The 10,266-nt window shown below is 44.0% G+C and overlaps 1 non-coding gene across 1 annotated transcript; it reads left to right on the top strand.

Moving 5' to 3' along the window:
• Positions 1 to 8,151: 8,151 nt before the first annotated feature.
• On the top strand, positions 8,152 to 8,226 carry Trnat-ugu (transfer RNA threonine (anticodon UGU)). The gene has a single exon. It is a non-coding gene; the product is annotated as a tRNA-Thr (tRNA).
• The last annotated feature ends 2,040 nt before the right edge of the window (positions 8,227 to 10,266 follow it).

Genomic DNA, 10,266 nt, shown 5'->3' with positions numbered 1-10,266 from the left:
TGTTGAGCCCAACCTACATAGGTAGGAATGATCATCAAAATAAAATAAAGATAAACCAGAGCTCGAACAGAAAGGTTTAGGTGTTAATTTTTTCCCGCGCACTGTTCGGGAGTGGAATGGTAGAGAGATAGTATGATTGTGGTTCGATGAACCCTCTGCCAAGCACTTAAATGTGAATTGCAGAGTAATCATGCAGACGTAGATGTAGATGTAGACAGTCAGGTATTTCGCTATTGTTCCAAGGTGGCCAGTCTTCCATGAAATACTGTAGGGCACCACCGTTTAGGATAGGAAAAGTTAGTTTTGTGCAATATTCTCAGCACAAGTTACAGCCAGGTGCGGGCCTGATTGCAGTGAGTTACGCACACCAGCAGTTGCAAAGGAAAATAGAGGCCACAGGAGCGTAGAACTGAGAGGGTGCACACAGTAGTTTTCACGGCGGAAGTCACGGGCAGAAGGGGACCACTGGCCAACCTATGTGTCATGTGTACGTGACGCAAAGTGGTGCGCTTGGCAAAACAGAGGCGCACAGCCGAGTATAAATAGGTGCCGTTTTCTAAAGAGATTCATTCAAGTGTGGCAGCTCTCCTGGACGGCAGGATATGTCACACAAACAGCTACACTCAGCAGCAGATGGGGCCCCAGTGTTTCAGTCCATCGAAGGTTGTTGGTTCGACCCCCTGAGGCCGACGCGGGGTCCGTAAGCAGCCAGCCAGTGGCGGGCGACTCCACGGCTCACTACCGCGGGCAGTCGTCCTGGCTTCCAACATATGCTGGAGGCAACTGGGGCGAGGGCCGCAGACTCGGCTGTGGGTCACGGCCGCTTGTCGTCCCCACATCCTAAGCCACGCCGGTGAAGGAACACGGCGCAGACCATCTTGCAGTTGTTAGCAGGCCGCTTGGCGGCTCCTCGGAGCGGCATGGAGGCAACGAGGATGGGGACAGCTGAGTAGGCAGGAACTCAGACCGCCGAGTCAACTGCAGCGTCCTGACGATGCCGCAACTCCACTGGTGCACAAGGCTGGCTCGGCACAGAATTGCATTACATGGGCCGCTGGGGTGCTTCCTCAGTATTGCGGGGCCCTGTGACGCAGACCAAGAGGAAAATTCTCGCCGAGTTTTAATATGGCACCTCCTGGTACCCATCCACTATATTTGGTGTCAAAATAGCGGACGTCGTCTGTACAGTACGACATTCGAGCCCACCACCTGCATTATGGTCACAAGATGTGGGGAGTTTTGACCAGTTTTCTTTCGAGATGTTTTCTTGCCTTTTTGTGTTTTATGTGCATGGCTCCTGGCAAGCCATATTGTAGATGTTTTGTTTGGGCATAGTAGTTTTTGTTGTCAGAGTAAGTGTTAGTCTATTTGGGGGCAGTAAGATTTATTATTTTTTTCGTGGCATTTAATTACTTTTGTATTGGTTTTAGTATGATGTTACTGAGTGTGATGATATGGAGCTGTAGGAAGTCGGGTTATTCTTGCACTTAAATGTTTTGTTTCGTGACTAACTGGAAACGAAAGCAACACAATGGTAGACTTAAGGACCCAAGGTGTGTCAGAACCAGAAGCAGCGCGGATTTTGATGGAAAAAGTAACACAATTGACAGCAGACATTACACAGTTGAGAAATGAATTAACGTCTAGAAGTGAGTGCGAAACCGCATCTGATCAGTCGTTGTTGCCTAGGGTGCAGGAGATTGATCCAGCTGGCACGAGTCTGGTTATTCCGTCTTCTGGCAAGGCATCTGAGGATTCGCGTTCGTTTGAGGAGGACTTGGAGACTTCAGCTGTGATGGATGGTTGGTCTGATGGGCAGTTGTTACATGTAGCCAAGGTTAGGTTAACGGGTGAAGCAAAGACATATGTAAGATGTTCTGAGGCCTTAAGGAAGGCAGAGTTTAAGCAGTTAAAGGAAGGGCTTTTACAAAGGTACAATAAACAGAATAGCGCTCGGTAGTTTAGAGAGAGGTTAAGTACAATATCGAAGATACAGGGGGAGACGATAGAGAAATTTGCGGACAGGATAAGGAAATTAATGAGTATACTTATGAGTTGGGTTAGAGCGATGAAGCGAATAGTGTTCTGTTGCAGGAGGCCGAGCAAAGAGCACTTGATGTATTTTTGAGAGGCTTAACGGCGCATATGTCACGGAAAGTGCGTGATGGGACTCCGAACGATTTGTAGTTGGCCATTCAGCTGGAAATTCAATGTTAGGAAATAGACATGGAAATAGGAGTACGCGAGAGACCAACAGTGTTTATAGCGGGTATAAAATTTTATGGGTGTGGTCGTATGGGATATGTGCAGCTGCAATGTACCCAGTCACCAAGGAATAGAGGTAGGGGTGGAACTCAACAGCGCGGAGGGTGGAGAAGTGGAGATAGGAGAGGTGGACAAGTGTTAAGTGGCATAGGGGGCCCAAGACCCACCTAAGGGAGCTCCCGTTTAATTTCAGTGCTACGAATACGTACGCAAAGGTGGAATGTTCAGTGGTAGGATCCATAGGAACCAAAAAGTTTAAGATTTTGTTGGACACAGGGGTGTAATTGGCAGTGGCTACTAAGAATATAATGGGACGAAGAAAATTAGACCCACCACGTTATAGGTTGCGTGGAGTGGGGGATAAGGAGGTCACGCCTTTGGGGTCGGTGACAGTTGACTTTCGAATAGAGAAAGTCCGATTTAATGCAAGCATGGAGGTAGTACCATGGGTAAGCGAGGGCTATGACATGATCCTAGGAGTAGATTTATTGCATCAACATCATGCCAAAATTGACCTTGGACAACGAACTGTGGAACTTGGTGGAATGTTATTTCAGCTAGGGGAAACTGTTGTGAATGCAGAGGTGTCGCAAGGGGCGTTCAACGTAATGAGCAAACCAATTGAATCACGTACATTAGCATTAAGGCTTAATTCGCATGAGCTTGTGTCTATTGGCACCGGGAAGTCATCTTGGGTAAGTGTGGAGCCAAGTCTACCTGTGGGTACGGTATGTGTTATTGAACGACGGGCCAGTAGTTCCCGTGAACGTGGATAATTTTAGCGCTGTAGACGCGAATTTGAGGAAAGGAGTTTAAGTAGCAAATTTGGATGTGCCAGACGACGAAGACTGGTGTTCGAGAGCTAGGCGAAGCGATCAACCACTAACAGCCGATAGAACTGCATTGCGTCACAAATTTAAGCACTTTAAAGGAGAAGAAAGAGAGCATGTGGAAGAATTATTGTGGGAATTGAAGGATTTGTTTTTTCCACAAGGACCGTTACCAGCAACTCCATTAGTTCAATATAGGATACCAACAGGGAGTGAAGCATACAGAATACCAAGGTATTTGCAGCCGATTGTAGAGGATTTCATTGATCAGCAGCTTGCGGACAGTATTATAGAGCATAGTAATAGTCGCTGAGGAGCGGGCATTGTCGTTGTGCCCAAAAAATCTACGGATGGAACTAAGAAATTCAGGTTCTGTTGTGACTACCGATACCTCAATAATAAGACAGTAAAGGACGCATACCCGATTCCAAACATATCGGAGACTTTGGATCACTTAGGACAGTGCCAGTACTTTTATACCATGGATTTGACAAGTAGTTATCATCAGTTAGAGGTGGGTCCAGAGCATCGTCCAAAAACTGCTTTCTCTATACCTAGAGGACATTACCAGTACATTAGAATGCCATTCGGTTTGAAAAACGCTCCGGCAACGTTTCAGAGGTTGCTAGACAGTGTCTTGAGGGGTTTGAAACCACGGCAGTGCCTGGTCTATTTGGCTGACATTACAGTGTTTTCTAGTAGTTTGGAGCAACATAGACAGTGGTTAAGGGAAGTCTTTATGAGGTTAAGAGCAGCTCGTTTGACGTTGAGCCTGGAGAAGTGTCATTTTGCATTAGAAGGCGTAACATATTTGGGTAATATTATCGGTAAGGACGGAGAGCGAACAGATCCGAGGTTGGTACAGGCTGTAAGGGATTTTTGAGAACCGAAAACAGTTAAGGAAGTGCAGTAATTCATCTAAATTTGCAATTTCTATCGAAAGTTCGTGAGGGGTTTTGCAGATTTAGCACAGCCGTTGATGCTATTGTTACGGAAGGGCGTGAAATTTGAGTGGACAGAAGAGCGTAAGAAAGCGTTTGACAAACTGAAAAAAGTGTTCACATCAAGTCCGGTTCTCGTGTTTCCAGATTTTTAAAAGGATATTATACTACATGCGATGCATCGAATGAAGCATTATGTTGTGTTCTCAGTCAGGAAATTTATGGGAAAGAACATACTGTAGCCTATGCGTCTAGGCAGCTGAATGCAGCAGAGAAGAATTACTTAACAACAGAGAGGGAGATGCTTAGAGTAATCTGTGGTATCACATATTTTAAATGCTATTTATATGGGAGAAGATTTTGGGTAGTGACAGATCATGCTGCGTTGACGTGGTTGTTGGGATTGAAGACCCGTCCATTAGACTTGCTCGATGGGCTGTGAGGCTTAGTGAATTCGATTACGAGGTGGTGCACAAACCTGGGAAGAAGCACAGTAACGTGGATGCATTAAGTAGGAAGGAGGAAAAAGTAGAAGTCATAGGTTATGACGTAGCGGTATGGCAAGAATTAAGGACGCCGATAAATATTGTAAATTGTATCGGACACAGCCACAATTTAACATATACGACGGTCTTCTGTGCAGGGGAACGAAGTTAGGACCAAGGGTAGTAGTGCCAGCGAAACTGAGGGACGGGGATTTAAAGGAAGCACATGATCACGTGTTATCTGGTCATGGAGTGTGTAGAGCGACGTATAGTAGAGCGGCGGAGAGGTATTGGTGGAGAGGTGGGAAAGGAGATGTGGATCAGTATGTCAAGAATTGGATACCATGTGCGCAGAGAGCAGATTTAAGTCGGAGACAGATACAGCTATAAGTATTGCCAGAAGCGACATGTCCATTCTCTTTGCTGGGGATTGATATCTTAGGACCTTTTAGGCGATCACCATCGGGGAACAGATTCGTCCTGACAACAATAGACCATTTTTCAAAGTTTGTGGAGATGGTGGCTATGCCAAATCAACTGGCGGCAGGAGTCGCGCAAGAGTTAGTAAAGAACTTATAACACTTCCGTCTGCTACTGCTATACCACAACCTTAAAGTTGGAGGCAGGTCGTGAAACAAAACTATCTTGTTAAAGCAATTATGGTATAAAGCAACGGAGCAGTGTTACCCTCTGACAGGAATTTAATTGTGTGGACCATGATGTACCTAAAGGAGGTGGCTTGTCGGAAGTGAAAGTCAGAATTACGTAAATATTTAAACAGTAACAAACAATAATTTACCCATCCACAGTGTCAAAATGACAATAAAAACGGTCGCTAGCCTAATTAGGCTGTAACATTCTTGTTCAAAAAACTGAAAATAAGTAACTTCAATGGGCAAACAAAGCCTATACTTTGTCACATGAGAGTGCAATGAACTCTAGCACCTGTATACAGTACGTTCGCATTAAGGTTGGAGCTGACAGAGCAGAACAAACTATTTGCATAAATACAAAAGATAACAAAACACGCTATTGCCTTGAGGACTTAGTCAAACTGAATGGTCTCAGTAACGTTACTATTAATATTCACTGCAGAATCGTAAATTGGACATAGGTTTAATATTACTCTTCAAACAAATTCCTATCTGGCATGAAATATAGATATGGTTCACAGCAAAATTAGTTATTGTGCATAGATAAAGTCTCTCACTACTAAACACCTTTCTACTTAGAATGATATTTGAATGGAGTTCACTAACAAATTACATCTCACTGTCTTATGAATAAAGAAGTTACTATTTCCATAAATAGTGGTCTTTCTATTAATCGTTATCTAGCATGTGCACAATACACAAACTGTGGATCCTGTTACACCATTAATATGCACTTCCAATACACAAGAGAGACAAGCACTTAGCAAACAAGAGTATATAACTTTCCACAAATGCAGTTCACGACTTTTACTGCAGTGAGACACAATATTAAAAAATTTGTAAAAAAAACTGACTCACCTTTTAAAACTTACAGCGGGCAGCAATATGATCATTAACTAAGAAAAACTTTATGAGCCTCAGTTTTACGAACTTTTAATTTTTAAAAGTAACAGCAAATTGTCTGTATTACTACAGTCTTCTACTTTCAAGTCAATGATTAAATAAGTAGCTTTGAAAGTCCACAAAACTTTAAATTGGACTGTTTCAATCGCTGGGAGGCTTTCACAAAGCTACATTTACTACCTCCCACAATTTTCCCAAATCCACAGTAAATTTGTATACTCTCTTCTTACCAAAGATCAAACATTATTTAATTAACTGTTTGGCTTTGAGACTTTTATTTTTTCCACACCAAGGACACTCGGTAATGATAGTTCAAATGGAGAGGAACCTGAGAGGTGTTGTGATAAGGAAAAAATCAAGGTAGGTACATAAATTCAGTAATAAATTACCTTATATTTGAACACACTAAAACAGCCAGTGAGCTGATCCTTCACTGTATATTGTTATAGTTCTTCTGTTCCATTACAGTGATTGTGCAGTGCGGTGGCGAGTGCATGTTGGTAGGTGGATTTGCAGGTACAATTGCTGGACTCTGTCATTTCTTGGTGGCGATTATAGATACCAATTCCAGAATAGTTCCAGCTCTTTATCCATCCATCCGAGGCATTGGAAAAGCGTCAGGAAAAGCCTCCCTCGGAATCAGCACAATACACAACTTTTACATGGGCAGTTGATAGTTTGGTAGCTCGTCCCCGACTGACTCTTTGTTCTACCATTCTATCCATGTCCATCACATTTTGCGCACGCTACACAATTCCGTTCCCGAGGGGAACCACACCACCTTTTACGTACAAAATAACTCAGAACCCTAAGTGAAGGTCAGCAGTTTACATAATGGCAACCAAACATATTAAATAAAACAGAACATTTGCATATATTGACATTTCTACAAAAAAATTATTCACACAGAAATTACAATTATATACAGTAAGTTTTGTTCCCTCAAAATAAGACAAAGAATTTAAGTGGTAGATACACTACATTGCATAGAATCAAACCTTGACAAAGAAAGGAGTATACAATTTTGTGTTATCGATTCAATCAAACAACATTTACAGAAGCTCAACGATGGAATGTTGAACAAAACAGAAAGGAAAATGAATCAACAAAAGGTATGTAGTATCTAAGCTATGGTGTTATAAACTGGATTTTGAAGTTTGGTGTACCAGAGACAATAATTACTGACCAAGGAACCAACTTCATGTCGGATTTAATGAATGAACTGCGTAAATTGTTGAACGTAAAGAAGTTCAGGGCGAGCGCGTTGTATCCACAGGCCAACAGAAGGACAGAAGGGGTACACAGAGTTTTTATGTGGATTCTCATTACCATCAGTGGGACCAGTATTTGAAGCATATTGGATGTTAGGAAATGGGTACAAAAGGCGAGTACAAAGGCTTTGGAAAGGCAGGAAGACCCAGTAAAGCGGAAAGGAAGTTTACCGCAGTTTAGAGTGAGGCTGTCCAGCCCCTATACGCAAAAAGGGAAAACGAAGAAATTCCTCACGAGGTATCAATGGGAATACCAAGCTGTTGAAACCATATCCCCCGCTAATGTTAAGCTTCAGCTGCCTACTAGAACAACGATAGTACACATTGGGCGGTTACGGCCATTTATGGGTTGCCCAGATGTGATACCAGGCTTGTCACACAAAGGAAAGAGGAAGAAAGAGAGAGTGAAGAGAGGTGCTAAACACAGAAAAAACCAGGAAGATAGAGTACAGTGAAATGATAATTAAATAGACACCCTAGCTGCAAGCAGGCGTTGATACACTTCATTGGGGACATGTTGAAAATGTGTGCCCCGACCGGGACTATAGATGACTATGACTATAGATACTACCGTCATATATAGTTAAAAATATGGGTTCCCGGCCATTGACCTTCTTGTGCGAACGCACACGCTATGCCCGAACTCATACGGGACTTGGTAGATTAATCTGCCACGAGTAATGAGTATGATGGGCAAACATCTATTAGGCGCACTACGAATGTAGTGTTGTGGACATGTTGGGAATGTGGATCTCACCGGAAGCGTGCAAGGGATAAGTCCCTGCAGACGCACTATCCTCTGTGCTTGCGGTGGCTCAGATGGATAGAGCGTCTGCCATGTAAGCAGGAGATCCCGGGTTCGAGTCCCGGTCGGGGCACACATTTTCAACATGTCCCCAATGAAGTGTATCAACGCCTGCTTGCAGCTAGGGTGTCTATTTAATTATCATTTCATTTCTAGCAAAGCTGCATGGTCATCCACGGTAACCGTTCTTTCGGGAACAGATACTACCGTCATATATAGATAGAGTACAGTATGAAGTACTATATGCGTTGCGGTCGAGAAAGTTGCAGAGTATTTGTAGTTTTCTTTTGTTTTTGTGTCATGTTTCACTGGATTTGTGTAGAGTAATTAGGCATTGTATTTTCATATATTGTATGTATTTTCGAATATAGCCTGCTAGGGGCAGCAGTCCTCTTAAAGAGAGAGGAAGGGTGATGGTGAGCCCCGTCCTCGGGTTACTGAAAAGGGAAGTGTAGCGTCTGACGTATATGGAGTGTTGTTGGGGGAAAACTCAAAGGCAGTTCTGGAGAAGTAAATCTGTTGGAGTTAATTTTGCGGGAAAGCCGTAATAAGTATGTGTATAACGATGTCAGAGACGTACGATTTCCTGTTGAAATTTTTAGTTATCGCCAGTGCTGGGTCAGGAAAGTCGTGTTTATTGCACCAGTTCATATAATGTAAACTTAGCGATGAAAATAGTCACACAGTCGGTGTTGGGTTTGGATCAAAAATAGTGTATGTTGGAGGAAAATCTGTGAAGCTGCAAATATGGGACACATGCACAGGGTTTTTTAGACAGGGGGAAAGGAATAGACGGTCCAAGGGACATCGTGGAGTCAAAATTGAGCTTGCAACGGGCTGGGATGCATTGGATCTTCTCCACCCACGACAATTTGGTAGTAGTAGCAAGTTGTTTTGAGCGGGGAATATTTGCAGATGCGAAACGTATAGAGCTCGTGGGGAGAGGAATTTTAATCAATGGAACTAAGTGTAACATAGTAGGACCAACCTTCCACCTGACAGAGTCAATTTCAAGAGTCTCACAACAGAATATTACGCAGCCACAGCTGTACTGTCCAGAAGCCACTTTAGAGTTTTTGCCAAGGCAGAATCTGACTTTGTTAAATCAAACTCTGGAGCCAGGTCTGTTGAGATATGTAAACCAGTTCATTTTAGAGCAAAAGGGGCGCATATCAGCCGAACAGCTTGTTCAATATGTCGCTCAGTATAGGGAAAGGCAACGGCAAATAACGATCATTTTGAGCACCTCTGTGCCAAGTGTCATCGCAGCCTTAACTATGTTATGCGTTGTTTTCTTTCTGATCAGGCGGAGAGCTAATTCCAAAAGAGAACCAAGTGTAGTCCAAGTACGAGTGGAATGGATACCGAGGGCGTGAGACGAGAAGGTAAGGGGTTCATCGAGCAGTGGTCGTCCAGTCAGGAATTTTTACGTTTTGTTTCATGTCATGGTTTTAAGAGGGCACTAGACCACATTTAAGGTTTTTAAAAGTAAGGAAATATGCCATAGGTGCCGAACCAAACAAGGTAAGAGCTCTCTAAGCATCGACCAGGGGACCGGGCCTTTCCGAAGAGGGGAATAATGCAGCGGCACCATCGGTTGGGATAGGGAAAGTTAGTTTTGTGCGATATTCTGAGCCCAAGTTACAGCCAGATGCGGGACAGATTGCAGTGAGTTACGCATACCAGCAGTTGTGAAGGCAAATAGATGCCACAGGGGTGTAGAACTGCCAGAGAGGGCACACACAGCAGTTATCATGGCGCAAATCATGGGCAGAAGGGAGCCACTGGCCAACCTAAGTGTTATGTGTATGTGACGTGAAGCGGCGCGCTTGGCAAAACAGAGGCGCACAGCCGAGTATAAATAGGTGCCGTTTTGTAACGAGATTCATTCTAGTCTGGCAGCACTCCTGGACGGCGGAGCGTGTCACACCGCCAGCTACACACGGCAGCAGATGGGGCCCCATCGTTCCAGTCCATGGTGGGTCATTGGTTCGACCTCATGAGGCCGATGCGAGGTCCATAGCCAGCCAGCCAGCGATGGGCGACTCCACGGCTCACTACCGCAGGCAGTCGTCCTGACTTCCGACATTCAGCAGTGTCAACCGGGGCAAGG

The sequence above is a fragment of the Schistocerca serialis genome, chromosome 8 (assembly GCF_023864345.2).
Source record: "Schistocerca serialis cubense isolate TAMUIC-IGC-003099 chromosome 8, iqSchSeri2.2, whole genome shotgun sequence".
Lineage (NCBI taxonomy): Eukaryota > Metazoa > Arthropoda > Insecta > Orthoptera > Acrididae > Schistocerca > Schistocerca serialis.
The sequence above is the reverse complement of the archived record's forward strand: the minus strand, read 5'-3'. Positions and strand labels throughout refer to the sequence as shown.